General features: G+C 40.4%; 1 protein-coding gene across 1 annotated transcript in view; it reads right to left on the bottom strand.

The window, feature by feature from the left end:
* The window catches only part of OTUD7B (OTU deubiquitinase 7B), a 57,611-nt gene extending 41,072 nt beyond the window's left edge, over nucleotides 1–16,539 (bottom strand). The window contains exon 1 of the mRNA XM_059135074.1: nucleotides 16,221–16,539. The gene's annotated coding sequence lies outside the window, so the exon portion shown is untranslated. The remainder of the gene's footprint in view (nucleotides 1–16,220) is intronic.
* Nucleotides 16,540–18,625: the final 2,086 nt, after the last annotated feature.

Raw genomic sequence — 18,625 nt, 5'->3', positions numbered from 1 at the left:
TCTTCCCAACCTCAAGACTATTTTCTGGTCCTCTGAATACAGAAAGTCTTCTCTATTTGAATGAACTGCAGAAGACAAGTCTGACCCAAGAGTCCTTACTCACATACTCATCAGAGATAACTGGTAGAAAAAGGAAAAAAAATATTCCAACTGGTATGACCACATTACAACGTTAACAACACATTACTCACCATCATGCTACAAGAAAGCACTTGCAAGTGGGCAAGGAACATTCAGGAAGCCAAGGAAACAAACAAAACTCTCCCAGTCCTCAAAACACAAACACATCCACATGCCAAGGAAGGTTACACCGTCCAGTTTATACCGAGGTATGAGCAAGTGGAGAGGGAATGGGGAGAAGGGAGGGGAAGTGAGAAGCATTATTTGGCAGGTGTGCTTGTCAGCACCAACAGATTTCTTTCTTGGACTCATGAAAAGCCTTTTTGTTTTTTTAATTATGTAAAGATCCCTTGATTTTTTTTTTTTTAACATTTTATTTGTTAGAGAGAGAGAGCATACGAGTAGTGAAGAGGGGCAGAGGGAGAAGCAGACTCCCTGCTGAGCAGGGAGCCCAACACAGGGCTCTATCCCAGGACCCTGGGATCATGACCTGAGCCAAAGGTAGACAATGAAGCTTAACAGACTGAGCCACCTGGCACCCCATGGAGAAATTTTTTAAACAAAGAAATACTGGGAGTAGCACCCATCTTTATAACTTGATTTATTTAAGTAATCACAGAGAACATGCAATATATATAAATGGCAGCATGTTAGAGTAGTTGCATACATTCCCTCTGAAATTCACCAGATCTGTATGTAAATCTTAGCTTTGTCACTATCTTGCTGTGTGACCTTGGACAAGTTATTTAACTTCTCTGTGCCTTAGCAGGGACCTCATCTGATAGTCACTGTGATATCCTGAGCAATTTCAACAATACTTAAGTATCTTGGCTGAATTGGTAAATATCTTTATTAACAGTAATAAATATTTTAGATGAATTAATCTGTAAACAGGTACAAGAGTTTCTACCTTATTGAACAGTTATGAGTATTAAGTGAGGTGATATATAAAGTACTTAGTATAACTCATGGTAGGGTCTCACTATTAAAGAGTAAAGTTTTCTTCCCTTTACTTCCCAGCCAGGTCAGAAGTTAATAACAGAAGAGTCGTGGCAAGGATTAAAATGGGGTAAGAACTATAGAACCCCAGTGTTGGAAAATGTTTACTACTAGGGCCCTAGTCATAAAATCTAGGAATATTTCATCTTAGCAGATGAAATTAAATAAGAGACCCTTGTAGTAGGTACATAATAAATGTTAGTTGATCCAGATAACGCTATTTTGAGTCTTCAGGTTATCTGTTAATACCAGATACAAGCCCGGCAGAATAAGAAAAGGGAAAGAAAAGGGAAGGAAAGGAAAACAGAAGGGAAAAGAAGTGAGACTGAGTTACATCTTAAATAAACCAGACTATGTATTTAAAAACCAAATATAAAGGATTTTTTATAAGGCTATTTAATTCTCCAAAAACTTCCCATTAGCGAAAACACTCTATTGATTCACAGTATTTACCAACCTTTTTAGGTAATAAGATCTGTGTAACTAAATTGTTCTTAACTGCTGACACGGTAAATTAGCTTGAAAGATTTGGGTCCAAAACTCTCCTCCTCCTTTTACTCCAAAAAGACTGATGGGGCCTTTTCTTTTGAGGCTACCTCACCTACAGCCTGTAACCACAGCAACCTATCTACATGCAGAGGAAAAGGCATTTCACTTCAAAATTGGGAATCAGAGAATATATGCAATTAAATCCAAAATCGGAAGGAATCTTTTTCCTTGACTACGAAGAACTGAATGTGAGAAGACAGCTCTAAGGAACTCGGGTCACTGTTGCCTCATGAGCCCGACAATATACACATTTACTGTCTGAAGATAAGGAAAACCTAAGAGAACTGAAACGGCTTGTGGGTAAACCTCATCATGATGTGCTCTTCAACTTCGCATTTCACTTCCCAGGCATCTTCCTCTGTGTTTTTAACCACTTGTCTCATCTCCTCTTAAGCAATAGGATATAATAGAGCACTGGCCAAGAGTCAAAAGAATGGGCTCTACACCAAGTTCTACTAACTTAGGACGTGTGCAAACTTAAACCGGTCATTTAAACTATGTATTCAGTATCACCTGAGAATGTTGGGCTAGACTCAGGGCTCTTGAAAGGCTTCCACCGAAGCATCCCTTTGAAGAGCAGATGCATTAGAAACCAGCCAAACCCAGCTCCTTTACTGCTACAACCCAGATGGAGAACACAGAACACACGCATTGTTATTATCTACTCTTCTATAAACGCAGTTACCAGGGGCGCTTGGGTGGTTCAGTCAGTTAAGCGTCTGCCTTTGGCTCAGGTCACGATCCCAGGGTTCTGGGATCAAGTCCCACACTGGGCTCCCTGCTCAGTGGAGAGCCTGCTTCTCCCTCTCTCTCTGCCTGCCGCTCTGCCTACTTGTACTCTCTGTCAAATAAATAAATAAAATCTTTAAAAAAAAAAAAAAGCAGTTACCAAATTCTATTTACTTTTCTTCAAATCACTGGACTCTCCTTTCTCTCTCCATTACTCTAACCCCTGTAGAGACTCCTTCCCCCAGGACTATCATAACTGCTCTACCTGGTCTTCTTCCACTTTACACTGCACAGCTGAAATTCATTTTCCTAAAATACTCATTTACATATAAAGTTCTGTGCTTGGTGATTTTTCACTGTAAGTATAAACCAAATTCTTCTGCCTTAGATTTAAGGCCCTCTCCTATTTACCTAACTCTCCAACTTTATTAATCTTGTTGCTTGTCTACTTTCTCTACCCTCAAAACAAAGCAGGCATAGTTCACTGTTCTCATGCCTTAAATGCTTTCTGAATGCTCACTGTTCTCACGCCTAGCCCTCTGAACTTACCTAGTCTCCTCTCTTCACTAAGATCTAGATTAGCCTAAGTATAAAATTTTCCCCTACCCATTCCCTCTAAACGTCTATATAATTACTGGGGCACCTGGCATGCTCAGTTGGTACACATCATGCGACCCTTGATCTCAGGGTCATGACTTCAAGCCCCTCATAGGTAACAGAGCTTACTTAAAAAAAAAAAAAAAAGTAATTCTGACAACTGTACTCCTCACTTGACACTTTGTATCCATGACTTCGTATTATTATTCATCTTTTTACGCAAATAATGCAGTCTTCACAACTAATTAAGTTCTTCATGACTTTAACTCTTTGTTTACTGAAGCCTAAATTTTCAGAGAGCAAATATTCAATAAAATGTTTGCTGTTTAGGGCGCCTGGGTGGCTCAGTGGGTTAAGCCGCTGCCTTCGGCTCAGGTCATGATCTCAGGGTCCTGGGATCGAGTCCCGCATCGGGCTCTCTGCTCAGCAGGGAGCCTGCTTCCTCCTCTCTCTCTGCCTTCCTCTCTGCCTACTTGTGATCTCTGTCGAATAAATAAATAAAATCTTTAAAAAAAAAAATGTTTGCTGTTTAGAGTAACTACTACCTTGGACAAGTCAAACTTTCTGGGCCTCATTTTCCTTATCTAGAAAATGATAATATGTAAATTTCCCTTCAGTTCTAAAACACTGTATGTATATAGTAGTATATACTAGTAGATACTATCTAGTATCTATATATCTATATCTAGATATCTAGATATACTAGATATCTAGTATATCTAGATATCTATCTAGTATCTATACTAAATAGTATATACTAGTATCTATATATCTATCTAGATACTAGATAGATATCTAGATACTAGATAGTATCTACTAGTATATACTAGATAGTATACATACTACTCCATAGTTATATTTGTTTCTCATATTTCTTTTTTTCTATATATCTATTTATGTATATGTAACTATTTCCCATTTAACACAGAATACAAATTCCCAAGGGGCCAATTCTCCTACTACTTGTTTAGTTTATTTGCTGGGTAGTACTTCCTTAGCATCTCCTTAGAGCATGTTGTCCAAATTCTGGTACACAGCAGGTATTCAGTAGAAAGGAATTTATAGTCTCAAGCTGGCAGCAAACAACAAGAGAAATTTATGTAGATGATTTTCTTATCTCAATTTCCATAATGAACTAGCATATTACAAAAAACTTCAAAGATGATGTGAGAGAGAAGGAACTTAATGTTGTTAAAACAAGAGGTCACCTTGTGCCAAATAGCTAGGAATTTATTTTAGGCAACCAAAGAAACCAGGATGCAGCAAATATTAAGTCTAACTTTCAAATTCTATTTTCAGAATTCTGAGGAGTTTGAGAAGTCTCTACCCAGAGTCATCAAAAACGGACCAAGTATTCTTCATGTCAGATCATTTCATTCTTAGTGCTGACGGAGATTTTCAGAAAATGAATAGTCTAACACTCAGCCAAGTGAGCTCTTTGTTCAAAGAAAATGAAAGCAAATACTCACAAAGGAATTTATAAGAGCAGGTAAGTTTTTAAAATAAATAAGAACTTGCTGTCTAAAATATTTTTGTTAGCAGTGTGATATTTTCCCATTGTCTTTCTCGTTATTCACATGAGACTATCTTCGCATAAAGACCAGGACTTACTAAAGGCTCAGAGTTATTAATGATTCAAAAGACAACAGTAGACCAACTCATTTTAAATGACCCTGACTTTTCAAAGAACTATTTTAGAACACAAAACTGTTATGTTCAAAGCTAAATTCTATATATGATGTTTTCCAAACAGGTGTGTAGCCTGGATATAAGTTTGATATAGTTAAGGTACAAGGGTTAGAAAGACTTCTAAGCCATGTTTTGAAGGATGAGAAGAAACAGCCTCTTTAAATTTTTATACCTATCCCCATTTTCCATTCCTGTTCCCCAATCCTATTCCACAGTATCTGCTAACTCCCACTATCTCTTTGTTGTTTCACTCTCAACTACCCCCACCCACACCCCACCCCACACCCCAAGGTCCCCTTAACCTAAGAACTGCTTAGGGAACCATAAAGTAAGAGGCTGGTGCCAGGAGCTAGGGCTCATACCATCTTCCCTATTAAGCCTCCAAATAAAATCAAGGGTCAGGTAATAAAATCAGGTAATTTTCTCTTCCATAGTTTTTCCCCACCACCGATCTCCCTTATAAGACTTAAAGAGACGATATGGGGGTGGCAGGAAGTTCGGGCTGGAGGTTCAACTCAAAGAAACTGAATGCTCCTTAAAGCCAACTCAATCCATTATATGCAGCTACTGATAGCAAAAGTTTTCATTACAGGCTTATCTCTGGCCTACAGTCCTCACAGAGTCCCCGACAACCTTCTCCAGTATCTACTAAATATGTGCTGAGAAATACAAACATTTTACAAAAAACTTGAAGCTTAAGATAACTACAAAAAAAAAAAAAAAAAAAAAAAACTGGTTACAAATTAAAGTTCAGAAATGCATTTTAGAATTATAAATGGATTTGGGATTATCCACCTTGAAAAGGTCCATGATAATGTTCTGCAGAACGCCAAGAGAAAATCAAGACTGGATGAATATGGTTTAACCATACAAAACTGCAAATACAAAAGTATTTGACTGCTTTTGCCTACAAAACTGCAATTTCATATAGTTCCACTTAATATTTAATTTCTACTTGGCAAGTGAGGGAAGAGCTTCTGTGAGGCCGAAATAATGTTATATTGGGACTGTACCTTCTAGAATGAAAATATTCTGCGGAGATACAATCTGGTTTCAATAAAAAAAAGCAAGTGTTAAACATATATGTACATATATACATACATATGTACAAATGTGTCTATTAGGCTTTCTTCTTTAGGTACCAAAGAATTCCTGGTTCCCAGCAGTGTTTATGAAGTGAACAGAAAGGAGAAAGGCTGCTTTTTCTCAACACCAGTATCCCATGGCCAGTGAGGGTGTCAAGACCTTGATGACAACAGCAGAATTTGATAGCTAGTGAAATGAGTCTGGCCACAGGAGAGCAGCGCCTCACAAATGCCATCAGGATCAATTCCCAGGAGTTTCCTCATTGGATGATATCACCAATCAATTCCCATTTCATTTCTCAGGGAATGTTTGCTCATCTCTTGCAAGAAGTTAGTCTTGACTACTCTCGACAATTATGTGCATTTTATTTAATTTTCATTGCTGAATATTTCTTTATAAGCTCTATTTTAATGGGGCCATTATCATGCTCATAACTAACAGTTCATCAGTGCAAAGGATTTCTTTTTTATTTTTATTTTTTAATTCATTGATTAACCATTTAGTCACTAATAGTGACTAAATGCCTACCATGTATAAGTTATTGTGGCAAGCCCCAGGAGAGACACAGAAGATAAAAGAAATTCCAGGAGCTCATAGTGTAGTAGAAATGGCATCCGAAGGGCACAAATAACAAAAACACAAAAATATACAACTACAAACAGACAAGTATGAATAAAATGATAGAATTCAGAAGTGGGAAAGATCACATCCTGTTGGAAAAAAAAATCGGAAAAGTTTTTATGGACAATATGACTTAAACGGGGACTTTGATAGGTAGGATATTTTTTAACAGGACAAGTGAAAAGGGCAATGGAGGTAAGAGACTTAAAGATTAGATGATTAAGTAAATTAGAGCTACATGAAGACATATCTGAAAAAAAAATGCTGAGGAAAAAACTGCAAAAGGATACATACAATACAATTCTGTTTATGTAAGATTTCAAAACTATATGTTGTTTGTGTATACATAATATATAAAAAAAAAGTATAAAACATGGAATTGAATGACAGATAGTAAATCAGACCAGTAGTCATTTCCCAAGAAAGAGGAAAGGGGAAAGGAAGCATAGTAGGACTTAGCTATATTTAACATTATATCTTAAACAGAGTTAGAGATCTAAGACAAGTATGACAAAATGTTAATATCCATTAAATTTGGGTTAGGTGCTCAAAATGTTGGGATTTTTTCTCCCCTTGACTTTTCTAAATATTCAAAATATCTTATTATTCAAAATTTTAAAATTAAGAAAGGGCCAGGTGAATAGAAAAATAGTGGAATCACTAACCCAAAAATAACAGTCAGGAGGAGCAACATGGTTCCCCCAAACTTTCAGGTAACACTTGATTAGTTCAGCTTTCAACAGAACAAGATCTTTCATATCCCTCAGAGAGTGCACAGAGGGTACTCAGAACAGGGTGGGGTGAAGTCTGACAGATATGGACAAGAAGTAAGTTCTTACTGCCATCCTAAATCAGATATCCGAGGGGAGCGATAACCACGATCCGACGCAACATAAATGCCAGTGTAACAAAGTCATCGCCCCCCCGACCTCCCCCAAAAAAGCCAAGAAAACTTCCAGATACATAGGAATTCTGATAAAGACTCACTGTGAGTAGTTATTCCGTGCCTCCTCTCTCCCCTCCTCTCCCCAAAACACTCACAAACAAAAACAAAATGTACCCTTGCCCACTTGAGAAAGAATTAAGAATTGGCAATTCTGCTAAAGTGGATAGTTTCCAAACTAAGGCCCATCTCTGAAGAAGATGTGGACAGAGCCCAGAGCAAAGAGTAAAGAAATCATAACTCAGTTAAGTTTTGAGGAAGACTTATCAGTGAAAGGTACCCATCCCAGGGCGCCTGGGTCACTTAGGGGGTTAAGCCGCTGCCTTCAGCTCAGTTCATGGTCTCAGGGTCCTGGAATCAGGCCGGCATCTGGCTCTCTGCTCAGCGGGCACCCTGCTTCCCCTTCTCTCTCTGCCTGCCTCTCCGCCCACTTGTGATCTCTCTCTCTGTCAAATAAATTTTTAAAAACTTAAAAAAAAAAAAGAAAGGTACCCATCCTTCCACACCCCCTTGTGTCCCAACTTTCCTCAGGGGAGTCTAAGAATCTCTAAGATATCCTTCTATCCTGTCCTGTTCTTCTCCAGCAAAATGACTAAAGCGTAAAACCCAAGTTTAAAGTTAGCACTTCAAATCCAAACAATTTCCCTTCATGAAAACCCAATGAAGGGGCACCTGGCTGGCTCAGTCGGTAGAACATGCAACTCTTGATCTGGGTGTCATGAGTTCAGGCCCCAGGTTGGGCCAAGTGCTTGCTTTAAAAAAAAAAAAAAATATATATATATATATATATATATATATATATAAATATATATATATACACGTATATATACGTATTATATATATATAATGTATATATAATTTATATATATAATTGTATATAAAATGTATATATAAAATTGGAGATATATATATATCTCCAATAAAATTAAAAACACAGGAAAGGAAGACTTAGAATACAAGTGTAATAAACAAATCTTGTTTTTTAAGATAAATATCCTTTTTGTGAATAACCAATTTATTTCTTCTACCAAAATTTCACTGGCACAATTTAAAATTAAGTTTTAAAGAACTTGAAGGGAACTTAGCAAGAGAGATAATTACATCTGCACATTCAGTAAAATAAATAACTTGACATTCTTCTATATCTGCATCATTAAAGATGAATAACCCTATCATCCTATTCACTCCCCTCCAGGGCACCCAACTGCCTCAGCTCAAAAGCCCTATTCCCTGAGGTACTCTCAGGGCAGATCTTCCTCATTCAGACCTGGGAAAATGCCACCATTCACTTCGGACTGGTAAAAACAACAATGGAATGGAATGTCTTCTAGCACAATGAGGAGTAGCAGGATGTAACAAACACTGGAATGGGACACAGAGGATCAGCGAGGTGAAATGATATTTATTAATCTCCAACCACATTATAGCCACTGGAAATGGAATTCCAGACGCTATCACAAAACTACTTCTGTGACCCTGAGTAAATCTCAGGTATGTCCTCTGAAAATGAATGGGAGACTAAAACAGTCCCTATAGTTCTCTGATTCCATGAGTCTACAAATACCAGCACTCAATAAGAACTGTTACTGTTAAGCATAATAAAGGTACTTAAAAAGCCTTTTGCTCTGTTCCTCTCCAATGTATGCCCTACACCACTGACAAAATAATCTTTCTACAACGTGAAACTTAATTCTCCACTCAATGCTTAAAAACCCTGAAATGCTCATCATACTGGAGCACAAGCTAAAGCTGTCCATGATCAGCCTTAACTCCTTCTCCAGCCTTATCCCTGCCCTCCAACCCTGTCCTCCAGCCACAATCATTACTTAAAAGTTACCTGAAGAAGTCTGGCTGTTTCGTTCCTTTAAGCTTTTACTCATGTTGTTTTCTCAGCCTGGAGTGTACTTCTCCCTGTCTTCCGTAGGCTACACCCTTAACTCCTCTTTCAAGACTCATCTCAAATGTCATCTCTTCTCGGAGGCACTTTCCAACCTCTGCACGCCCAAGGCAGAACTGACCTTTAGGTCCCTACCATCCCCCCTACATACTTCTATCTCAACAACAGCCACACTTCATGACATCTATATATTTATGCATCTGTCTCCTCCCCCTGGGCCCATAACTCCCTGTAGGTAGAGACCTTGTCTGACTCATCTGTTTCCTCAGAGCCTATGACAGAAAGAGACATTCAAGGGAGGTTTGCTGGCATTGGGAGGAAAGGAACAGAAAATGAGAAAGGACAAAGAAGAAGTCAATTAAGATGGCCCGAAGAGTGTAGAATAGTGTCTATCACTCTACCACTATCCCCAGTCTTTTGCTCTTTCCCTAAACTCTAGTCATCAGAGAGCTTATTCATTCCCTTGGCTACAGCTCCCACATCCATGCTGAGGAGCCACAAAACCGCGCTTCCAAAAATACTAACCCCTGCCTCTACTCTCCACCAGCTTCAGGTTCATCTAACAAATGGGTCAGCTTTCTCTTGGGTGTTTCATTCCTACTTCACATTCAATACCTTTCAAACTGAACTCATCAAATTCCCCTAAAAAATGAGGAATTCTTCCTAATTTCCTGATCTTAATGTCTCAGAAACCCGAGCTTAAAATGTTAAAGTCATACTTGATGGATCACTCTCCTTCATTGGCTACATCTAGTCGTCACTGACTTTAATTTTTACTTAACAATCTCTTTTTCCCTCTTTCTCTACTTATCTCAACCCACACCCCAACTCTAGCTCAGGTTTCATCACCTCATACACCCAAGGAGCCAATCTCCCTTCCCTCCCGGCCCACCTGTTTCTACTATCATCATATTGCTATTACTATCCTCAAAAATTCACAGTGGTTCACTATTTTCTATGATTTAAAAATCTCAATTTATAAGCCTGCCTTTTAAGACCCCTCTAAAACACAGCTCCAAACCAACTAAACCAACCTGCTCAGGTCAGTCTCATCACTGCCCCAGGAACACCCAAGCCTAGTCCAGGCTTTTGCTTGATCCTTCTCAGCTCCAAAATGAAATGACTTTGTTGTTGTTGTTGTTATCTGCTTCATCTTCACCCCTTGTACTTGATACAATTTTATTTTTTTAAGATCTGAAGTAAGTTACAATTCCTCTGTGATAGCACTCCTAACTACCTGAGTGCTCTTGTCCCCAAAGACATACAATATGAGATCTATACTGTGCAATCGATAATATAATTTCTCATTTTCTTCTTCTTTTTTTTCTTTGTCTGGCATATTAGAGGTTTAATAGGTATTCACTCCTTCCTATACTCCTTATTCCCAACTAGACTGTAAACGCCTCAAAGGCACAAAATCATTTTTCCTAATCCTCCACATTACCTAACATAAAATTGAACTCAACGCAGGTCACCAAAAATAATAGCTCAGTAATTTTTTCTATCCAAAACTATTTCTTAGAGAAATAAAAAGATGAGACAGAAACCTAAAAAACACAGTTGAAAATAATCCTGAACTAAACTATATAAATTAAGATTCCTGACTTCCACCTCTGATCTCCCCTCAAAAATACTACAATCTCCTGACTCAAGAGGTAAATAATAATCCTGTGCTCATGACATCATAAGCACATAGTTTGGTAATGACTGTGAGAAGGTAGAGGGTAGGCAGGGATGAAGGAAAGCAAGTCAACTGAAAGAACAAGGTTGGAAGAACAAGCATGTGATCCTGTTTATTAAATGTGAACACTGCTCCTCATTCCTTTTTTTTTTTTTTTTTAAATTAGCCATATTTTCAAACAACTTAATTTCAGGAGGAAAAACCTGACAGTTTTTTCAGCAGAGTCACTATCTGGAAGAGCCTCTACAAAGCCCAAGTGCTCTGAAAAAGCCACCTTCATCTTCATCGATGCAACATAACAAAATAGGATTCCTCCAGATACTGTGAGTAAACACTCACTCTGACTATAACACAGACATCATTTATAAATCGCTTAGGCATAAGGCAGACAACCTAAGTGGTCACAATGGACCTGCACAGATTTTGAAAAGAAACTGGTCTTCATTAACATACTCATATAATCCAGTCTTAATTATCCATAAATGAATTACCCAATTTACAGGATTTCTGAGGCATAATCTTTAAACCAAGTTTGACTGTTCTTCACCATCAGTATATACACTCCTCACCATCAGGTAATAATATAGGCTTAGAAACACAGATTCATTTCAACATCAATATGATCCTCAAAACATTAAAATAAATCTGGCTTAAGAAAATTATGCATTTTCAAACCAAGAAATTTTCATATTAAATTCTGAATTACTTAACATTACTGTACCCTACAACAGAGATAACTGGAAGTTAATGCCCTTAAAACATGATACTGTCCTTACCATAAGCTCTTGAAGATAAGGCAGCCACAGCCTACAGGCCCACAGTACAATGTGAGACAAGCACAAACAGAGCTCAGCATAGTGAGTAAAGTGTGAAGACAAAAACTTTACAAGAATCCTCTGTCTCCTGGATGATCCCTTTAGGCCAAGATGGTCCAGAAGAGAAACCGAAGAGTTACAATGTACCGGTGCTTGCCTGACTCTTTGCCCCTGAGTTCCTGGACCAGAAGGCCCAACATTTTTTAAATTCATCCTTTGTTCAAGGACCTACAATGACTCTATTGACCCTACCATGAACACCCAACAGAGTCTGGCCTCTGAGTCCCCTCCACCCTCTTGCCTGCTCTACCCATGATTTTACCACCCACATTCTCTCCAGTCCCTCTCATTTATTACCCCAACAAACACAACTTAGTCATTCATACCACCACTGCACACTGTACATTCTATACTTTTTGCCTGGAAGATCTTTCAGTTTCTTTTACTCTTAACACAGAATAGCTATTTCATTTACTTGAACGCTCACACATATTTCATAGATAAGGATGGACAAGTAAATTGTCCAAGATCACACAGTCCAGACTTGAACCAAGTTCTACCTCCATTGGCCATGCCTCCTTATGACTCTAATCCACAGCCTCCAAGTCCATTTCAAATTTTGATGATTCAGAAATCTTCCCTAATTAATTTCACAGATTCTCTTACTTCTAGTTTTCTAGCCTTTACATATTCCATTTGCAGCACATTAAACTTGGTTCTGTTTATATGTTGTGTCCTAAATGTTAAAGCTTGTAACAATGTGCCTTCCCCTTTATATATACCACCTTCCACAACCCCACCCCTGTCCCAAAGGCAAGGACACTTGTCTTTATATCCTTTCTATCTTACCAAAGCCTGTCACTGGAGCTTGGAGACAGCTTAATCCACAAGAATGCTCAATCATTATTCAGCAAAGATTCCTTACTTAAAAACAAAACAAAGCCCAGAGGCACCTGGGTAGCTCAGTCAGTTGACCATTTGACTCTTGGTTTCAGCTCAGGTCATGATCTCAGGGTCATGTGTGACCTGTGTGAGACTCTGCACTTGTGTGCACTCAGTATGGAGTCAGCTTGAGATTCTCTCTCCCTCCCCCACTGCCATTCCCACTTGTGCTCGTGCTTGCGGGTGCGCTCTCTCTCTCTCTCTCAAATAAATAAATCTTAAAAAAAAAAAAAAAAACTTTCTTCTCTCATATTAAAAAATCAACTGAGTTCAGGCATTCACACAACTGTCCTGCATCTATATTCCAGTTACACAGATTTTAATTAATTGAATTTATCAGGGGCTGTTGAGATTTCACAGTTCCTAAGTTTCCATAGGAAGACGCTGCTGAAGCCACAATTCGAAGCACTTTCTCAAAATTCTTCCTTGATGGGATGAATGTTTGGGTAAAAGAGGGAGCCTCACAAGGATCTGCCAGGATCCTTGGCATGCTTGAGCATGCTTGAGAAGCTCGAAAACTTTACAACTGGCCCACAGTGCCCCCATAACAATCCAAAATTTTATTTTTAATACTGTTACTCCATCATATGGTTATATATATTGAATCTCGAAACCCCAAACAACGATTTCTGAGAAATGGGAATAGTGGCAGACTATTAGGCTGCCCTAGGCTTATTCCTACTTATTCAACTGCTTCAATTCCCACCCCACCAGCCACCAAATAATAAATGTAAGAGGAAGTTGATATAAATAGACATAAATACACTTTCTGCCTGGGGACACTGTTCTTTTCTTATACTCCTAACAAAGAATAACTATTTAATTTGCTTGAATGCTCATACATATTTTATAAATAAGGATGGAGAAGTAAATTGTCCAAGGTCACATAGTAAATGCCATAATCAAGATTTGAACCAAGTTCTATCTAACTTCATAGGCCATGCCTCTTTATGACTCTAATCCACAGCCTCCAATTCCATTTCAAATTTTGCTGATTCCAAAATCTTCCCTAATTTATCTCATTGATATAACTAGAACTTCCCAGACATCACTAATATCAGCATCAACCGGGGCACCTGAGTGGCTCAGTGGGTTAAAGCCTCTGCCTTTGGCTCAGGTCATGATCCCAGGGTCTTGGGATAGAGCCCCACATCAGGCTCTCTGCTCAGCGGGGAGCCTGCTACCAACTGTGGAAGGTGGTATATATAAAGGGGAAGGCACATTGTTACGCCGGCCCAGTAAACAAATCCTCCTCTCTCTCTCTCTCTCTGCCTGCCCTCTCTGCCTACTTGTGATCTTTGTCTGTCAAATAAATAAATAATCTTAAAAAAAAAAAAACATCAGCATCCACTGACTCAGAAATTAAAACAATTATTAATAGTCAACAGACTCAGGGAAGGTGATTGTGATTTTTAAAAATTTGATCTTACTCTCCAAATTCAATCTTTTTTCAACAGGGGTCCCCAAAAGTAAGAGATTAAGGAAGTATTTCCAAGTTGTTGGTGACCTAACTCCACCAAGTCCAACTAAAATTACCATTCATTACTGTTCAGCCTGCCTTATACAAGTCAGAAGACAGCCCTTTCCCTGGCAAAGGTTTACATTTTTTTTTTTTTCACAAGGGAATCTCTGGCATTAAATGAAAGGGATAAGTCAGGCAACAACAAAAAATTAGTAATAGTTTGGGAATTATCTTCCTTCCATCTTTCCTTCCTGCTTGAATGCTTAATGCCCAAAGTGGATATCTGTTCAATTCTAAATTATTCATGTTAATGGATAATTATCGGCAGAAAGGTGCTGATAATCCGAAATGGAAAAAAAATTGAAAGATAATCTATTCCAGTTTTGGAAGATCTTTTCAGCATATTTACCTTCTCAATTATTCCTAGCATGAGCTAATATTTGTATTCATTTGCGATCACTAAGTACATAGTAACTGGCCACTTATTCAGGGAGGTGCTCTGAGGCTTGCGGGGTAAAGAGTGGAAATTAGAACAAGACTGGCATTCACACTCCAGATAAGCAACATCAATTTCATTTATTTTACAGTTCTGATCAGCCTTCAAAATAGCAATAGACTAGCACAGCAGGTTGGTTCCTAAACTTTAAAAGAACTGTTCAGAAAAACAATGAGGACAAAGAGTATAATTGTTTGTCTATAATGTATTCATTTGTAAATTATGCACAGCAAATGTTTAATTATAAGTTTGATTCTCCCTAGTCACCCAGTTTGTTCCTGCTGTCTTCTCCACCCCACAAGAAATGCAGTCTCGTTCACTAGGAAAGAAATTTTCTAGATGTTTTTTAAAAACTTAGGATTTGCTATCTTTTTGGACTAGCCTCACGACTACCTCTTCTTGCCCTTTTCCACCTTGGAAACAGATTCTGAAAGACAAAAGGATCCAACCTCCTCAAGGACTTCCTAAACATATAGAGGACAAGTCAAAGACTGAAAAATTACCAGCTTCTGGTTGTTCTAAAAGGCATTTTACATAGTTATAAAAATGAGGAAAATAATAAATTCTTATATAAAAATATGAGTAAAATAACAAATTCTGCTAATTCTTGCTTTTGCATTTACGAAAGGAAACCCCCTGAAGAGTGTGGCGGAGACTCTCTTACATATAATTTCACCAGTCTACTTCTTTCAACTTAATTTCCTATCCGTTTTGTGCCCAGAGGAACCACCCAGTTTAGACAGACTACCTAGACGAGACAGAGGGAGCGGGCGGGCGGGGAGACGGAGAAAGAGTCAGAGACTCAGGGAGACTCAGAGACTCGGAGCTCTGGTCCTTGTGAGCCGACAAGCTAAAAATACGCCGGCCCAGTAAACAAATCCCATTACATCCCGACCGGAGCCACACCGTTAACCTAGTAATTATGAGAAGAGGAGTGAGATCACGCAGCCCCCGGCTTACTCATCATCAGCTTCTAAAGTTTCCATCGGCTCATGGCAACTTTTCTTTTTTTCTAAAGTTCATAAGCCTACCCTAGAATCAATCGATCTCTCTTTTTCTCTCTCTCTCTTCTCTCTCTCTCTCTCTCACACACACACATTCTTTTTCGCTCCCTTCCTCCATTCCTGGACGCACCTCAGTTTGGCTATCTACAGGGGAGAACAAGCTTGTTTTCTTTTCGTTGCACTTTTATACTCAGACTTTACAATGAACTTTATCTTACTACAGGGATAGGACAGGCTCCGCACTCTTAACCACCTTAAAACTCCACCATCCCTCCCCGAAAGTCTCGCTGACAAGGGGGCGACCGTCCAAACTGCCCAGCACAGCTTAGGAAGAGAAGCCAGGAACCGGGGTGGAAGCGAGGAACACGGGACGCAGGTGAAAGGGAGAAGTAACGGGGAAAAGGTTGGGACGAAGCAAGGCACAGTCGGGGCGAGGAGGGGGTGCCGGGAGGCGGTGGCTCCGGGTGAAATATAATCAGAAAGGAGAAGGGGGACAGTGGAGATCAGAGGGTCGGAGTTTGGGAGTCTCAAGAGACGGGAGGGGCGGGAGCAGACGGGGGGGAGGGTGACAGGGCAGGGGGCTCCGTTACCCTCGCGACTCCCGGGGCAAGGCCCTAGGCCGGGGCGGAGCGCGGGGCCCGGCCGCCTCTCCTCATTCCTCGGCTGTGACCCCGGGGTCCGGCTGGCCCCTCCCCCGACGACGATGGAGGCGGAGGCGGTGGCGGAGACTGCGACCGCGGCTGTTGCTCCGCACAGGATCAGGAGCTGGAGCCAGACGGCACTGATCAGGACTGGCCTCCCCCAGTGGTTTTTTGCCTGCTCCACACCCCGTCGCCACTCCGACTCCGGCGGCTGGTTCAGGATCGGTGGCTTTCGGCCGTCCGGCCGGAAACTAGCGCCAGTTTCCGGCCGGAGCGGGTTGGTGGTGACACCCAAGCCGCCCCCAGGCCTCCTCCTGCCCGGCCCCGCCCCGCCCCATAGCAGCCCCGCCTTTAGCGCCTCTCCCCTGGCTCTGGCCAGTTTGGCGCCTGCCCCGCGCGTGACCCCGTGTTTTCCTGGCCAGTGTTTTTGAGGCCTCTGATCTGGAGAGTTCTTGGAGCGGTGCTGGAGGGGTCCAGAGACTCTTGAGACTTTGGGGCAGAGTCAGTTGGGTACAACCCTTTGGGAAAAAGCAGAAAGAGGCGGGTAATTCTGGAAAAGTGAGAAGGGTGAAAATACTTTCGAAGTAGAAGACTGAAATTCTAGTTACTCTTCGCGGTCATTCTGGACTGACCAGAGGAAAATTAACAGTGCTTCTTCCAGAGCAAGTCTCCACCCAGTTTTGCAGTCGTCTTCCGTCACATGTGGAATGAACATACCCTTCTCTTTTAACACTCAGTACTTACTTACTTGCACAATGATGACATGTATGCCTCAGCCCAGTAGAAAAAAGTTACGTATCGCTGTTTTATTAGTGCGTTTTAACAGCATCACAACATAATTCAATTCAAATATTTCTTGAGTCCCTACTATGTGCAAGGTACTGTGCTCATTGATATTGGGGACACAGAAATGAATAAGACATAATTCCAGGCATCAAGGATCTCACACTTTAGGGGTGTCGGGGTGGCTCAGTGGGTTAAAGCCTCTGCCTTCGGCTCAGGTCATGATCTCAGGGTCCTGGGAGCCTGCTTCCCCTCTCTCTCTCTGCCTGGCTCTCTTCCTACTTGTGCTCTCTCTGTGTGTGTCAAATAAATTTTAAAAATCTTAAAAAAAAAAAAAAGGATCTTACACTTGAGTAAAATACATGAAACTATATTATATAACAGCTCACATGTGTGCTCTGTGAGGAACAATGGGCTAGGGCATAAACTTCAGCATATAGCAGACCTTCCATATTTATTGAATAAACAAATAAATATTAGGATACTGTGAACTAAGAAGAGCTATTTAATCAATACCTCTTTGTGACAAACACAAAATGGGGCCAGCCCCTGCTATAACCTGACTAAAGAAATCCTGAATTTTAATTTAGATTCCTAGCATCGTGGCACCTGATCTGCATATTCAAAATGTTTATTGTCTAAATTGTGCCCATTAGGCCTCCTTAAGAACGAATACTGTACCACAGTCAACTTTTCCCCTTAATACTTCCTGAGGTCCTTAGTCTCTAAATGGCAAGGGTGGAGCATAGACATTTTGGAATTACCCTGCTCAGGACTAGAAAATGGACGTCTGAAACAGGAAACTGCCTAGACGGGTAGCTATATCTCCTGGGGACACCCAAGGTTTAGAGTTGATTTAGGGCTGTGCCAAGGCCGAGAAGGTCAGAGTGTCTTGCAGGAGGCACACCCAGGACCAACAGCACAAGCTGGCAAGCAGAGCCATTTGGCCTGGGCTTCAGCTATGGGGGGGACTGCAAATTTGGGCTACTGTTCCATGGCAAATTTGAGGAAGAGGGTAGAATAAGACTTGGTCATCTAAGTTGGTTCTAAGTGAACTCCATTGATCACAACCATCCCTTGCTAGCTAAATCTGAGGTAGGAGGACAGGTCCACAGATGAGGAGCCTCAAAAATCTATATTTTCTTGATTCACCAAAGCCCTCCCAGGACGAGGTAATGCTGATCTGTTGACTATGTCTTTCCAGTCTTAAATCCACTACCACCACCTTATTAGAACCAGGTACAGAGTTCAAAGACACTCTCCAGCCTCATTACTACAAGGCAGACTTTTACTTTTGGCAGTGACCACAAAAAGTTTCCATATTTGAAAGCAGGGCCAAACTCAATTAAGTAACCACAAATTTACAGTCTTGCCTGGAAATTTAGGGGCCAGGAAGTGATGGGGTTGCAGTTGCTTTGTGCCTGTTTCTTGCTCTGACCATCCATCACTCATTGTTGTTTGTGCAATTGCTCAATGGGCCGCTTGTTTTGGGTCAGCCCAGGCTATGTGGGTAGCAGTGTGGTCAGCCAGGCTGGGAGCCAAGCCACCTGGATTCTGGTCACAGCTCAGCC

Source organism: Mustela lutreola, chromosome 10 (assembly GCF_030435805.1).
Source record: "Mustela lutreola isolate mMusLut2 chromosome 10, mMusLut2.pri, whole genome shotgun sequence".
In the NCBI taxonomy this organism is placed as follows: domain Eukaryota; kingdom Metazoa; phylum Chordata; class Mammalia; order Carnivora; family Mustelidae; genus Mustela; species Mustela lutreola.
This window is presented reverse-complemented; position numbering and strand designations above follow the sequence as displayed.